The following is a 16,378-nucleotide window of genomic DNA, read 5'->3' on the forward strand; positions in this document are numbered from 1 at the left end:
CTATAATTTATTCTAAATTATTTCACATATTTGTCAGTGTATGAATTTTTGCCACTATCATATACACTAAGGAGCCCCATAAGGTCAAGAATGACATTTTACTTTTAAAATGCATTTGAAATACACCAACTAGAACACAGTAGACCAAAACAATCTTAAACAATTATAAAAACATGTTACAATTTTGAATGTTTGTGAGTGGCTTTATTTCTTTATTATCTATATTTGACATTATTTTAAAACCATTATTATTTAAAGACTTTCTACGTGCACAAAAGGCTGAAATTTTTGTATGTTATATTTTTTAAAGATAAAATTTCTTTAATGTACATGGCATATTATAAAATAACAACTTACATATTGCCAACCACAATTAAACCAAAATTTAAAAGCTAAAATATCATTTATTCCTTTACGCTTTAGGCCACATGGCAAAAGAGAAATTGGGATTTCATATCAAGCAATTTATCTATGTGTGCATTTGCAAATAAATCAATATGTTACTTCATTATCAATAAAATCAATGATCAGTATTACTATATTAACACATTTACTTGATCTTTTAATCTCTCACATGCATTCTATAAATTCACTATTCCAAATAACAATATTATAAAACACACACACAAAGACAGCATGTTTTCCTTTACGTGTCCTATGAACAAGAATTTTCATTTTGTAAAGGAGACTGCAACTGGAATTAAAATTTGCAATAAAAGATTAACTTCTAATTAAAGACTATGAGGGTGACTATTGGGATTAGTCATAATACATGATTTATTGAAGATAGGAATACGGCAGAGCTTGCTTCTCTTTTTCTAGGCTAATGTGGAGTATCAGAAGGGATTTTCTTCCACTCATACATGGAACATGTGGGGAAAATGCAGTTTTAATAATAGTGTTTTAAGAAATGAAACATTAAAGGCACTGCAGATAGTTAATTCAGATGTGAAGAGGAAATTAGCATCACTTCTCAAATCTACCATTTCTATAGATTCTAGTTGCTTTTTAATTTTAATTGCCATTTCCCTCCTCAAAAATGTAAAAAGGTAATATATGTTAAATTTGAAATGATCTTAAGTCCACAAAACACGTGGATGAACTCCCTTGCCCACGTTTCTCAGGTATTTCATGTTCATGTCACTTATATTCTTTCCTTGATCATCTGCATCTTCATCCACGCATATGCAATCACATAAACAGGCTTGCAATTATATGTCTTTACATGAGATGTAAAAACAATTGTTACAATTTATGAAAGCACTATTTCTAATTTTAAAGATGTCATTGTCTTCTCTCAAGTTCATACTTTCTATACAATTATTCTGTATAAATATTATATACAGTTCTATGAAGTTGTTAAAAATAAGGTGACAGGTATTTACTCTGGAATGAAAAAAAATTCTAAAGACAAATAGGCATTCCTGGTATTACCTAAAGTTAAGTGAAATGTGAATGATAAAGATCTGGGTATGCAAGAAGAGTATATGTCACTCTGCAACTTGCTTTTCTGACTCACTAACAATCGTGGATGTTCCTCCAGATTAAGGGATACAGGTCCTAAGTTTTATTTATCAGCTGTATAATTTCCCATAGTGTTCAACGTTTATGTAACTCAACATTTTCTCTACTAATTCATTGATGGGTGGTATTTGCAGGAATCATCAGGAAAGGTGGTTAAGCACTTTGCTACTTCAATAAAAAGGTTGCACTAAGCGTCCTCCCTCAATACCAGTATGTATTGAGGCTTTCATATCTATTAATACATTTCCAAAGTTGGTATTACTGGGGCAAAGACAGATTTGTGTGTTTTAAATTCTGAAAATATTAGAGTGATTACTTTCAAAATATTATAAGAAATTATTTGCCCTTCCACAATACAGGAAAGTTTTCTTGTCTCAAATCCATGCCAGTATCAGTGTAATCAAACTTATTGTTGCTCATCTGTTTATATGTTTATTAATCCCTTTAATTTCCTTTTAAAGTAATTAAGCGTTACTGTTCATAACCTTGACACTACTGTATGATGTTATTTTGTGTTTCTTGTGAGTTTTGGGAATTGTTGGTATTGAGGACAACAATCTTCGCTATATACACTGCAAACATTTTTTCCCTAGCCAACAGTCTGGTTTCTAACTTTGATATTGTTAGTGCACAAACATAAAATTGACATGTTCACATATGTCTACAACTTTTATGATTTTTTTCTTTACCTTTTACATACAAAATAGAACTTTAAGAAGATTAATACTAGTCTTCATATCCAGGAATACACTTTTTCCTATTTATTTGAACTATATTTTATATTCTTTAATAAATTTTTTCCATACAAATATCCTATCTGTCTGTCTATCTATCTATCTATCTATCTATCTATCTATCCATCCATCCATCTATCTATCCATCTATCTATCTATCCATCTATCTATCTATGTATTTTTTTTCTTTTTTACTATTTCTACCTAGTTAGTTCCAGTGGGAAGAAAAGCTATTGATTTCTCTATAATGACCTTCTATACCTACTTTACTAGATTCTTCTATTAATTCTAATATTTTTCATAAAGTCTCATGAGTTTTATAGAAATATGCACAATTCATCTGGAAAGAAAATAAGATTATTTCATTTTTAAGATTTATTTTTGGAGTTAATAATATGAATGCATTAGTTATAAAGGTACAGTTGTATAAAGGTTACTAAATACAAAATGTTAATAATAGGAATCCATAACTTGCTCCTTGTTTTCAATGAAAGTTTCTTCAGCATTCATATATAGTGGTTGAAATGAGTCTTGGTGATTAATTTTCATCATGTTTAAAGACTTCCTTTTCTTCCTATTCTCCTTCAAGGGATTTAACCTTCAATTAACTGAGGCAATGAAATATACCACAAAATTTCCTGATGTTAACCATTTCTTTATTTTTGGAAAAAAACTCTAGATGATAACACTAACAAGTTGGATTTTATTGGGTAATATATTTTATTTATAATTTTCACAGTTACTGTTATATGTGAAATTGGCCTACAATTTTACTTGTATATCATTATCAGGTTTTGGCTAAGATTATGCTAGCTTTATCATTTGTACTGTACAGTTTTCTGTCTTTTGTATGATAATCTCTGAAATAAAATAAGAAAAGCACACCTTTAAAAGCAGACAGAAAGCACCAGGAAACCCACATGGGCACAGTCCTTTTGGTGATGGTGGAGCGAAGCTTTCCACTGCTGCTCAGATCAGGTTTCTTATCTCATCCATCAATTTGGCAGTTTGTGTTTTGCCAGGAAGTCATTAATAGTCTCTAGATTTTCAAGATCTGCCTTTAGAGTACATATTTTTCCAGAAAGAATTGGTTCTTCCAGGGAACCTGGGTCATCTTAGAAATATGGGTCCCCCTTAAATCAACTTTTGGCTGCTGTTTCTCAGGTTCTGGACATAATGGGATTTTGAGCTCCAACCCCATGAGTGGGCAGCCTGTCTTACATAATTCAGTAGAGATAACATGATAACTTTCTTTTTTCTTTTTTGAGACAGAGTCTCACTCTGTCACCCAGGCTGGAGTGCAGTGGTATGATCAATCTTAGCTCACTGCAACCTCTGCCTCCCAGGTTCAAGTGATTCTCCTGCTTCAGCCTCCCGAGTAGCTGGAATTACAGGCACATGCCACCACACTTGGCTAATTTTTGTATATTTAGTAGAGATAGGGTTCCACCATGTTGGTCAGGTTGGTCTTGAACTCCTGACCTCAAGTGATCCACCTGCCTCGGCCTCCCAAAGTGCTGTGATTACAGGCGTGAGCCACCATGCCTGGCCAGAGATAACATTTTTGATCTTCCAGGGGTCAAGGTCCAGACTGATGGTTCCCTCATCCTTTCCCTCTCAGGGATGGAATTTTTCCTTCCTGAGGTTATGTGGGCCCTCTCTTCTGCCTCTTCACTTTGCACAGGCCTCTAGTCTCTTCTGTCCTGGATACACTCCCGAAAACTGCAAGTTCTGGTCACAAGGATATGCAAATGCCCTCAGGGCAGCCACTGCCTTGGGGCCCATCTGGTATTCTGGACTCATGTCACATTTAATTTTTGGCCTCAAGAATTTTCCTGAATTTTTTGCACACTCTGCTGAACATTTAAAATGTTTTAATATTTTAGGTGTTTTGCAGAAACAATTTTTAGCTACCTTTGAGGGCCACTTTGTACGTGCTTCCTATAGGCAGTGTACAATTTTATTTTGTGTTTAAACATACCCAGATTTTCTAGGGTTCTGATAGGAAAATTCAACCTACTCAAGCAGAATGTACCAAAGTTACGTTTGGTCTTACGCTTCCTGTTTATTTTATGTCATTGCTATTTCATTTTTAACTTTACCTTGTCTTTTTTTTTTTAACTTTGTCAACTATTTGCTAATTTCTTTCCCCCCTTCATTAATTTGGGCACTCGATTTGGTTTTTCTAATCCCCTGGTTTACTTCTCAATGGTTAGACATCAAACCTACACTTTTTTCTTATTGCTTCAAAATTAAATTGCTGGCTCGCTCATCCCTCCACCCCACACATCTGCAAACTTCACAGCACACTTCTACCATCCCACTCTCCATTGATATCACACCCTTTCTGAAGTCCTGGTTTTGCTGAAACAGTTTACAAATTTATTACTAGTTTCTTGAATATTATCATTTCTCTTTTTCTCAAAGATCCCTATTTGATATATTTAATATTATCTATTGAGATCCAATGCCCATCAATTCTCTCTTCTTCTATCTAGTCATTGAGATTGCAATTTACTTATCTTGTGATTAGCACACTTTAGTTTTCTTAAATAAATATCAAGGGTTGTATGCTCTTAGTCTTTTTATATATAAAATGCATTTTTAGCACTGACAGATGAACAAGTTGTCTGTGCACAGATTCTGGAGCTGCAGTTCTATTCTCTCAGTAGTCTATGTATACTGATTCACTACCTTCTACTTTCCAATATTGTAGATGAGTCATCCATCACACAATAAATTTATTTTACTTTTTCGGGTCACTTATGCCTGTTCAGAGGCTGAACAAGGTTTTTTCTTTATGCTTGCAACCAAGGAAGGTCACCAGGACATGAGTAAGAATCTATTTTCATTTAATCTCACTAAAATTTAATGAGCTGTTTCAGTCTGCAGATTTTTTTTTTTTTTTTTCATTTAGGAAAGTTTTCTTCTGTTGCTTATGACAGCTTTTCTTCTATCTGTTCTCTTTTTCCTTCAGGGACTCCCATTATTCATAGCTGTGTGGATAGGCTATTTTACTTTGCCCTTATTATTACATCTCTACCACTTTTTGAGTTATTTTTTCTCACTTCATCTCCTATATTAAAAACTAGCTCTCAAGGACTGTGCCCTTTTCAAACTAATTTTTTGCACATTTTTAGTTGAAGTTACAAAAATTTTATTTTGTGCCCCACTTATTTTTCTTGAGATATAACAACAACAACAACAACAACAACAAACTATTCTCTCTCCCATCAATTCTACTTGCTTGGGAAATCCCCATACTAGACATTTGTCTTGATTCTCTGAGTTTCATCCTCAGTTTCTGAGTCTCCCTTCGTGTGTGAATTAACTTTTCTTTCCTTCGCCATGGATATATGTTTCTGATGTAATTGTCGTTTGTCTTTCACGCAATCTTAAGCACTGGCAATGAGGGGTAATAGAGGGCACCATAGTTTATGGAGGCGAAAAACCTGAAAAGCCATAGCTCCTCTGCTGAACATCTGAAGGAGGCTTTTTGGTGACAGGACTTCCCAGAAACGAGTGGAGTCATTTATTGACCCCCTTCTCCACCTGGAGTAATTCAGTCTCCAGTGAGGTTCCCTTCCTGGCCCATTGAGACCCACAGGACTCTGTGGATGGCTCCTGGACCACAAGCAGCAGGCAGGCAGGTCCAGTTCCTCTGCAGGAGATGAAATGCTCTCTGCCCTGAGCAGTGGCCTCAGGGGACCAGAGGACTCAGACTTTGCTGCGAGTCCTGCGAGTGGTACTTCCTCTCTAGCACAGGCTTCTTAGTTCTGGCCTTGCAATGATATGGGGAAGACCTGAACCTGTTCTCTCTCCTATGGATACTAGGGAATCTCAGGAGAAACTGAAATTGATGTGTCATGAAGGTGCCATCCACATCCCTGACCTGGTTGCTGTATTAGCAGAGGAAACAGTGACAGGCGCATATGACATCATCTCTCCCTTCACCTGCATTTTCAGGCTGAGACTTTCATTCCAAAAGAAAGAGTGGTGATCCATTTTACAGTGTCTTTTTAAGAACACTACCAATAAATGCCTGAAAGATAGTCTAATAGATTGTCTAATTATGTATACATATAATTAATCACTTTACTAACCGCATATATTATCGAAAGGACAGATGGAATGAACTGTTTAAATGAGCATAATTTATAGTAAAACATGCAGCTGGATCTGTTTGCATTATGATTTTCTTTTGTGGGAAAACGATATTCTTTTGAAAGACACTAAAAGGCACTAAAAGGTTTAGCAAACTGTTATGTAATTGTATTTAAATAGCCTTAGCCTTACTGATTTTCCTACTAGAATTCTTGATTCCAGATTCTCTTGGAATCAAATGCCTTGCTTTGAACATAATTTGTTAACTTTTACAAGCCAACACTCTAGCTCTCTAAAATATTAATGCCAAAGTGATAACATTTTATGGAAAAACAATACACATAAAAATATGCCTACCTTACTTGAAGGTATGGGTTATTCTGCCATAGAGAAGAACTATGTCAGGATTTAAAGAAGGTGAGTAGGAAAATCAAATTAGTTTAAATGATCACTAATTATTTCAGTGTAGGTTATGGGGTTTGGTATAGGACTTAAATTCAGAGGACTATAATAGTTCGGAAGAACCAAAATCGAAGCAGTGGAGGCAAGCTCTAGTAACCACTTCTTAAGGTGCAGCTCCAGATTATCGCAGTAAACTCAACTTTGATGGTAGTTGGACAGGGTGGAATTTGCCAGGGGCATGCTGGGAGCCATCTGAAAGGGAGAAGGCAGCTGGGCTCTCTGTGGAACCTAGTTGCCTGGAGGGCTCCCACCGAAGTCACCTGAGCAGGTGTCTAATCTCAGGGCTGTCTGCAAATCCCAGGCATTCAGCAGGCAGCCTGTGGAAAAGTGGAAGATTGGCTTCCATTTGTCACTCTGAGCCTGGCAGCCCTCCACTGCTTTGGCCCTCCTCAGTCTGCAGCCCCTGCACCAAGAAGGTCTCATTGGGACCCTTCTTCTGTTTCATATCCTGCGGTGCATTCCACCTTTGTGAGTACCTACAAGTTAAAACTTAACTTTTTAAGAGTTGAGACAAAATTTGTAAGAGTATAACAAACTTTTTTTTTTCTTTTGCATTACTTTAAGAAAACTTAGAAACAATGCATAGGAAAGAAGAGAAATATTTATTTCTTCTTACAAATACCCTAAAGCAGTGTTTCCCAATCTTTTTTATTTAATCACCTCTTCTAAGAGGTCTTTTAGAGATTTTGTTCTCAATCACCACCTCATGGAATTTTGATACCTCTAACGTATTATATATCTGTTTACATACTCTGCTTTGGTTGTTTGGTCTACATAGCAATCTGCATTATAAAAGAGTGAGAATTTTCTACCCCTCCCTCCACCAACTAAGAACATATTTTTACCCCTTCAGAGGTGATTTTACACCCTGTTGAGAATGCATGCTCAACCAATATACCTGGTTTGACGTCACCATAATGAGACAGGGGAATAGGGTCTGGAGGCAGGGAACCTAAGACCATTTCACACTGACTTCCTAGAACTAAACTGAAAGAAAAACCCTAACTTTCCATGCCTGAGTAACAAAAGCACCAGGGGCTACTCCCTTTGCAAGCCCCTACCTTTTCTGTGCGGCAGATGGATAATTGAAAGTACCTCTGATTGGTTGCTTTTCCCAACCAGACACTTGCATAGGAATGTAACTTCCTAACTTCACCTCAGCCTCTGATTGGGTGCCACCACTTCATTTACATGGGGTGGCCAATGGGAAACCTCTAGGGGGTATTTGGACCTAAGAAGATTCTGTATCTGGGGCCCTTGAGCGCTGCTCGGGCTCACTCCCACACTGTGAAGTGTACTTTCACTTTCAATAAATCTCGCTTTCCTTGTTTCACTCTTTCCTCGCTTTTCTGTGCGTTTTGTCCAGTTCTTTATTCAAAACGTCAAGAACCTGGACAACTTGCAGTCAGGACCCTCTATCGGTAACAACAGCAGAGTTTAATCTCATAAACACAGGCCTGTGCGATAAAATAGTAGAGATAGACATTGCCCATACGTGGAAAGATATTTGAAATATGTTATCTAATATTTGTGTTGCAGTCTCTGTTTTCTAATTTCACAGAAACATAATGGATATCATGAGAAAAGAATGCATATTTATCACAAAGAAAGGTTACAGGACAAAGCTCACAAGAAAATCAGTTCAGGCAATCCCATTCTTTTACATGAAATTCAGATTCAGTAACACCAAAAAGTGATTGCTGATTACCTGTATCAGTCTGGAGCTATCTATCAATCACCCACTCTTAGCTTATAGTGTATATTAGTATGTTAGAAAGAGCAAACTTTGAGATGGATGGTTGAGTAGTCCAGATTGTCATTATTGTATTATATTTTTACCTAACAAGATAATGTCCAAATCTTTTAGAAACACACACAAAAAGTAATTGTCAGAAGAAATCTATTTACTTGAAGTTTCCCAGAAAATGAAATTAAACTCAACAATAATGTCAAAGACTGCTGCTATGGAAAGATTGATTATTTTCTTAATTTGGTCATTTTTTGTGATTAATGAACTCAAACGTGGGTGTCAGATTTTGTTGGGGCCAAAATAAATGACTCTTCATTTTAACAAATATCATGAAACCAAACGTCTTCAGAGGAATGCAGAAATCACTTTTCTAGAAAAGAGGACTCCCTGCAAGATAGCAAAATGAATTCATGATTTATGAAACCCCTTCTGTTTCAAACACACTGTGATCAAAGGAAAAGAACAGGAAACCAAAGAGGCAGGAAGGAATTCTAAACGAGGTTAACCTCTTTGTTGACCAGAAATGCAACAGAAATATATGCTAGGTCAAGAATCAGGCAATGTTGGACCCAAATGTTTCTTATAGGGTCAGGAGACTAAGGCACTTTAGACAAGGTAAAGACGAGAAACTTTGTAGCATAAAGACAGGGACTAGGATGGGTTTCCTTGCTAAGGAAAGCACAGTGAGAGCAACTACCCAAGGCTAAGACCTTATAGGAAGCTGCAGGCCTCCAGAGACAGGAGGAGAAATAATCAGCTTATCTGAAAAATCAGAACAAGATCTTTTATGGACTACGGACTAGTGACAAGAACTGTGATATCACCCATATCAAGGGGCCAGCAATCTCCAAATGACACTTAAAAACCTGGCTCTGGATGGTGGGTTCAAGGTTAAGGCAACTGCAATATCCCTAAGAAAGTAGAAGTGATCACAGAGGGAGGGAGAGAGAAATAAGAAAATCTCCCAAGCCAAATGAGGCAGCATGCAAAGATTTTAAATAAATCTTACGAGAAAGAAAACAAAATTCTAAAATTCAAAATATGAATTTACTCTCAATAAAATTAATTTTGTCAAACTTTTTTTCACAATCATTTAGTTGTTTTTATTATTTTATTTTATTTTAAAATTCAATTCAATTAAATGTAATGTTCCAAGATACATGTGTAGGATATGCAGGTTTGCTGCATAGGTAAATGTGTGCCATGGTGGTTTGTTGCACCTACAAACCCATTACCTAGGTATTAAGCCCCACATGCATTAGCTGTTTATCCTGATGCTCCCCCTGGCTCTGATTCGTATCCTTTTTGCTTTAATAAAAATGTAATCAGAAGTATAGCACTTTCCTGATTTCTATGAGTCATTCTAGAAAATTATCAAACTTGAGAAGGCTAGTGGAAACCCCCGAGTTTATAGCCTGTTGATATGTCATACGATATGTCATATGAACCACATTAGCCATATCACATGTCATATGTCAGGGAGGCCCTGGAACCCCCTGAGCTTACAGTTGGTATCTCAAGTAAGGGTAATCTTGTAGAGGACTGTGCCCTGGGTTATAAAGTTTGGTCTAAAATCCAGGTAGTTAGCATCAGAAGTCATTTACTTATACAAAAAAGAAAGTTATAAATAAACAATACTGGCAGCAAAAAGGATTATACCTTCAGTTTCAATAGAGATTATAAAAATCCTGAGAGAAAACTGTGGAAATGTGAGATATTAGTTAAAATTAATATCTCTATAAATAGCAAGCAATAAACCATCAAACTGATAAACCGTAATAATCAAACCATAAAATAAGTCATTAATCAAGGTCTCTCTTCTCCCTTTCTCCGCCAGAGATTCCACTGCAAACAATAGGCCTACATGGAATTCCAGAGGGACTTTATTCACAGAAGAGAAAAAAAGAAAAATATGTTTATTTCATTTGTGAAAGGAAGTGTAACTTCCCTAACATAATCACACTAGCAATGTAAAATAAAATAAAATCATAGAACTACTATCCTTATGATTGAAAATTCATAATACAATGTCAGCATATTGGATTTGTTTATTAAAAGTAGTGCTACAAAATCAAGTGTCCCAGGAATCTAAAATAGTTTCAGTATCAAAATATCTATTATTCTAATATACTGCACTAAGAAATTAAAAAGGAAAGTCTGTATAGTCTGCTCAATATATGTAGAAGAAGATTGAATACTCAATTCATCATGAGAAACACTCTTAGCAACCTAGAAATAGAAGTGAGTTTATTAACACGATGAAAGGCATCTATAAAAACCTACAAACAAAATTAATGATGAGATCATAAGCATTCGTATTAAAATATAGAAAAACACCCAGCATGTCCACTATCACTGCCACTATTCAACATTTTATTAGAGACCCACACCAGGACAACAAAAGAAGAAAAAAATCAGAGATAAAATAATTAGACATGGAAAGACAAAACCTTAATTTCAGAAGATATAATTATTACATAGAAATTCCAATCAAGTCTATAGATGATCACAAACAACAAATTGTAGTAAAGTTGCTGGCTATGAATGAGGTCAATATAAAAAAATTAATATTATTCCTACATCAATAAAAATTTAATTGAAATTATTTCATTCATAAAAGAAACTGTAGGATATGTAGGCATGAATCTAACAAAAAAATGTGGAAGACTTTTGGAGAAAATTATGAAGCATTATTGGAAAATTCTAAGGAAGGTTAGAATACTTGAATAGAGATGTTCTTAACATCAATTAAAATCTCATTAGTAAAGTGAATTAAATTTTCGTAATGTAGAGCAAGAATAGCAAGGCCAAGAACAGATAAAACAAATCTGAAGAAGAATATCAACATCAGTGAGCTTGCCCTAATAGATCTCAAGGTTTATTATAAAGGATAGCACTTATGACAACATCTTATCAACTAAACCTTTGATGTATGGACACAGACTGAGGTGTCCAGAAATACAATCGTGCACATGTGTAAACCTGATATAAGACAGAAATGGCACTACAGGAGTGAGGAAAGAATGCATTTTCAATGAATCTTTGAAGGACAATTGTTTATATACAGGAAAAAATTCAAGTCCTTATCTTATTCCAAATGTATTGGAGTCTAATATTGAAAAAGCACAACTTGAAAACTCTAGCCTTTACTATAAGAGAATGTCTTTCGTAACTGTGGTATAGATAAGACACAAAAAGCACTGAACCAAAAATTAAGGATGACTATAGCTTGCAGTGTTAAAATTAATAACTTCTATTGAAGAAAAGACAGCAAATAAAAGTTAAAAGACAAGCTGAATGCTGGGAGATGTCTGCACTGCATATTACTAGATAACTGAAAAATCAATTATGGTACAGATTAAACAGGTAAAATTATAGAAGATGAAACTCAGGACTACAGAATATGAAAAAAAGGTCAAATCTCTGTAGTAACCAAGAAAACGTATATTAAGACTATAACGATTATATTAAATTATAAGAAAATTAAAAATCCTGAACATAAAAATGTAGCATGAAGTAGAGCTGCTAATATATCCTGGTAGGAATGTAAATTGACACAAGCACTTTGAAGTTCAATTTAGCAATACTTAGCAAAGTTGAAAGTGAGCATATCTAACAAATTCACAATTTTAAGTCTAGGGATATGTTTAGAAAGAACTCTCCCAAATGTGCACAGAAACTCAAATGAGAATGTTTACTGAGGCATTGTTTTCAACAGCAAAAGGTTGGAAGCAATTGAAATACCCATTGCCCTTATATGCAGAACAAATAAATGCATGCTTAAATTGACATGAATCAATTTCCCAAATATAATGATGAGTGAAAGAGAAAAACGGCATCTTAATACTTCATACTATTATAAAACATGCATTGATATGATGAATATAGTTCTCTGTAGATTAGGGAGAAGGAGGAGATCAAGAAGTAGTACACAGGGAGCTTCTACTCTACTAATGATATTTTATTTCTGAATGAAAAACCTGATCCAAACATGAAAAGCTATTAATTTTTTAAAAATCTGGGTGATGGACCCACAAATATTGGTTATATTATTTTCTCTATGGGTTGAATTTATGAAATACTTTCTAATTAAGAAGGAAGTAAAAGAAAGTCACATATTTTCAAAGGATAGAAATTTCAAAAAGAAGGAAAAATAAATAACTATAGAAAAAGAATCCTGCAAAATAATCACATTAATAAGCAAAGGCTAATGGTTACTTCTGACATCATAGGTGTCTGACATAAATAGGTATAATCCTGCCCAAATCTTATTTATGTAAAATTAATTTAGTCTCAGCACCTTTTGCTTAATCAATAATCTGTTTTAGAAACAACATTCTCTCAAGCTGTAACTTCTCTTAATGAACTAGCATCTTGGCAGATTATGACTCATTCCCTCTGACAAGACAACTTAATACATAATTTTGTTCTCTACCACAATAGAGAATGATTTTTAGATCTATTGGAAACATGGATTTAATAACTGAAACTGCTCATATGGATATGATGTGTTGAGATAAACACTGACTTGGAAATTGTTCTTAATTTCTTTCATAAATCATGTTACTGCTACAAATTTTAGGTATAAACCTCACTCAAGATTATACCCGATAATCTCTTTAGATTCTCACAGAACTATAGCTCCTAAGAGTAGAAAGAGGTCCCTAGAGTCACACATCCATGGCCATGCCTTATTTACTTTATTTACCTCTGATTCTCCATCACCAAACACAACTGCCATGTAAGAAAGGATACTAAGCCCTTCTTCCTCTCTGTTCTCTGTCTTTATCATTAAAATGAGATAAAGAATTTTATATCCCTGTGAAATCTTTGCAGAGAAACTCTGAACGTATTTAAAAGAAATATTTCCTGTGAGGGACTAAGAGGGCTTAAGTAATAGATGATACTTTCTTTTCTGATGAATCTAGATCCTCTTAATAGCAGACTTCTTTGTTTAGCTCAACAAAGAGCAAGTGAAGATGCAAGTCTGGGGGTGGAGTGGAATTGCTGTGCATGAGTAGCAGGGGAAGAGCCTGCCTGGCTGATGACAAGTTGGGGAGATGTGGGAGTAGGCTGGGTAGGAGGGACAGACAGAGTTGAGGGAAAGAGGAGTTTTAGTTAATTTACTGTGGAGTATGTAGCACAGAGTCCTGGGACTTCCTTCTCCCCTTTGGGTTCATTAGAAAACATGACTGTGCTCATTAAAACTTAACACCAGGAGGTGGAAGAGGGCTGAGCTCCCCATTCAGATAGGTCTAGAGGAAATCAGAGAACATAGCTGGGGATAATGCTAGGAGGTGACAAAGAGCTAACTTTGGGCCTCTGTAGGACCGTTTGCTTGCTTGTTGTATATCTCCCACCTGTTTGTGAGTTTCTCAAAAGAAGAATTTTGTGAAAGTTGTTAATCTCCTGTGCTGTGCTGATAAATTTTGTTAAATATACAGCCTAATGGATACAAATACATTCATATATAACAATAATAAGAAAAATATTGCTCATATTTTATTATTTCTTAAGAAAACAAGAATATATATTTTAAAATGTAATTTTGTTCATTACACAATATGATTTTATGTGCAATAATAATATATTCTCTTAGATCAAAATGAAAAGTTAAAATTCTTACAGAGGAAAATAAACTTTACCTTTTTCAATTTATCATAGGCTAGAAAAGATGTAAACATTTTCCTGTTTCTTACCTAATTCTAAATTTAGGTTAATTAATCCAAAGTAACAAAACAAGTCCCCAGCTTCTCAACAGAAGCTAAGCAGCTTAATTTATTCTTAAAGGGTGATTTTTAGACTGTGAGTTGGCTCCTAATGGGTAAAGTGATTTATTTTAGATTTTCTAAATAATTTATTCTGGAATATGTAGGAACTTAAAAAATTACTCCCTTAAAAGCTCATGACCTGTTGTGATCTATTTTAAAAATAAACTTTTCAAAATATTACATAATGCTATTGCCTTAAATACTGCATCATTTTAGTCTACAAACTTGAATTGCTGTTATTATAACTATTTTGAGAATTAAATGAGACAATGAATTCTTTTAGAGCACTTGGTGCATAATGGGCCCTCCAAAAAATGGTAGCTTTATTGTTGTCAATGTTAACATATTTGACTTTAATACGAGAGTGTTAGTTGACATACTCTCTGTTTCTATAGCTTAAACCAAGATCCATTTTTGTAAATAAAGTTTTATTGGAAAACAACCATTCTGAGACCACACTCACTTTTGTACAATTGCAGAGTTGAGTAGTTGAGACAGAGGGAGGGTGGTCTACAAAAGGCAAAATGTTTACTATCTGGGTCTGCAAGAGTTTGCCGACCCCTGGCCTAAACTCAAGCCATTTTTATAAACCTTATAAAAATAGAATATATTATGAAAAAGTAAGTTTAATTAAATTGATTTTTTCACACCCATTGGAAACAAATAACTTTGTCTCATGTATAAGTTTCTAATACAAAGAGAAATGGCAATGTAATTTGAATTAAAACCAAACATACTTGGGGAAAGCCAAACACACAAAATAAAAAACAGAGTGGAAAGGCCGGGAGTGGTGGCTCATGCCTGTAATTCCAACACTCTGGAAAGTTGAGATGGGTGGATCGCTCGAGCCCAGGAGTTCAAGACCAGCCTGACCAATATGGCGAAACCCCATCTCTACTAAAAATACAAAAATCAGCTGAGTGTGCCTGTTATCCCAGCTACTTGAGAGGCTGAGGCAAGAGAACCACTGGAACTCGGGAGGCAGAGGTCACAGTGAGCCGAGATGGTGCCACTACACTCCAGCCTGAGTGACAGGGTGGGACTGTCTCAAAAAAAAAAAAAAGAAGAAGAAGAAGAAAACAACAACAACAAAAAACCACCAAAACCCCCAAAACCTAGAGTGGAACAAATTCAGAATGCTTAAGTAGTTCAAGAGTAAACTGATGGGGTCTATCTGGTTGTTTAAGTGAACAAAACCACCACTATCTAGTTTATTTATTTATTCATTTTTTCCAAGATTTCAAAGAGTTAGTTGTTAGCTGGTTAACTGATTTGCCACTTTGTTAAGAATGAATGACATGTAAAAAGCTGCATTCATGTAAACCAGTGTGATAAGTTTGGGAATAAGAGTACCCCCATGAAACCAGTACCATCAATGCCATTGACATATCCACCACCTCTCAAAGTTTCCTCCCACCCCTTTTCTTCTTCTTATTGTCAGGGGACAACAATTATTGGACACATAATATATACTGAATTCCACCATCCAGTCCTGTCTGTCTGTTGTTGGGGTTGTTTTTAGTTTTAATATTATATAAAAGAGAAAAAAGACAAGGATTTACCAACTACTCCTAGACTCTACAATACACTTGAATAATAACCAGTCAACTCTACAGTATTCAATTATTTGACATTTTGTTGGAATTTCTTATAGTATGAGGATAAATCATCTACCATGCATAAATACATTAGGAAAGGATCAATTTTGTGTGTGAAAATGTTAGGTAAAATTTACTAGAGAATTCCCTCCCTTGCTGTTGCCAGTATGGAGGGCCTCTTCACTTATGCTCCAGGATTGGTTTAGTGTGACCACCTGCCCACCCTGGGCTAGATCACAAAAGCAATGTTACTGTAATCTCTAATGTCAGGATTCCCTTAGGAGCAGATGCAGATTCCTCCTCCCAGAGAGATTAGCATAATTGTAATCTCTTGTGGTCATTTCTGCTTTTGTTTCCTGGCACTTTTGTCAGCAGCTCTTTTTACCTACTGGTGCCATTACTCTTGTATCATTTTTCCATCTCATCGATCTTCCC

General features: G+C 35.2%; 1 protein-coding gene across 8 annotated transcripts in view; it reads right to left on the reverse strand.

Annotated features, from left to right (window-relative positions):
- Positions 1 to 16,378, reverse strand: part of NALCN (sodium leak channel, non-selective) — a 351,429-nt gene that overhangs the window by 181,896 nt on the left and 153,155 nt on the right. The gene's annotated exons all lie outside the window — the stretch shown is intronic.

Source organism: Chlorocebus sabaeus, chromosome 3 (genome assembly GCF_047675955.1).
Source record: "Chlorocebus sabaeus isolate Y175 chromosome 3, mChlSab1.0.hap1, whole genome shotgun sequence".
NCBI lineage: Eukaryota > Metazoa > Chordata > Mammalia > Primates > Cercopithecidae > Chlorocebus > Chlorocebus sabaeus.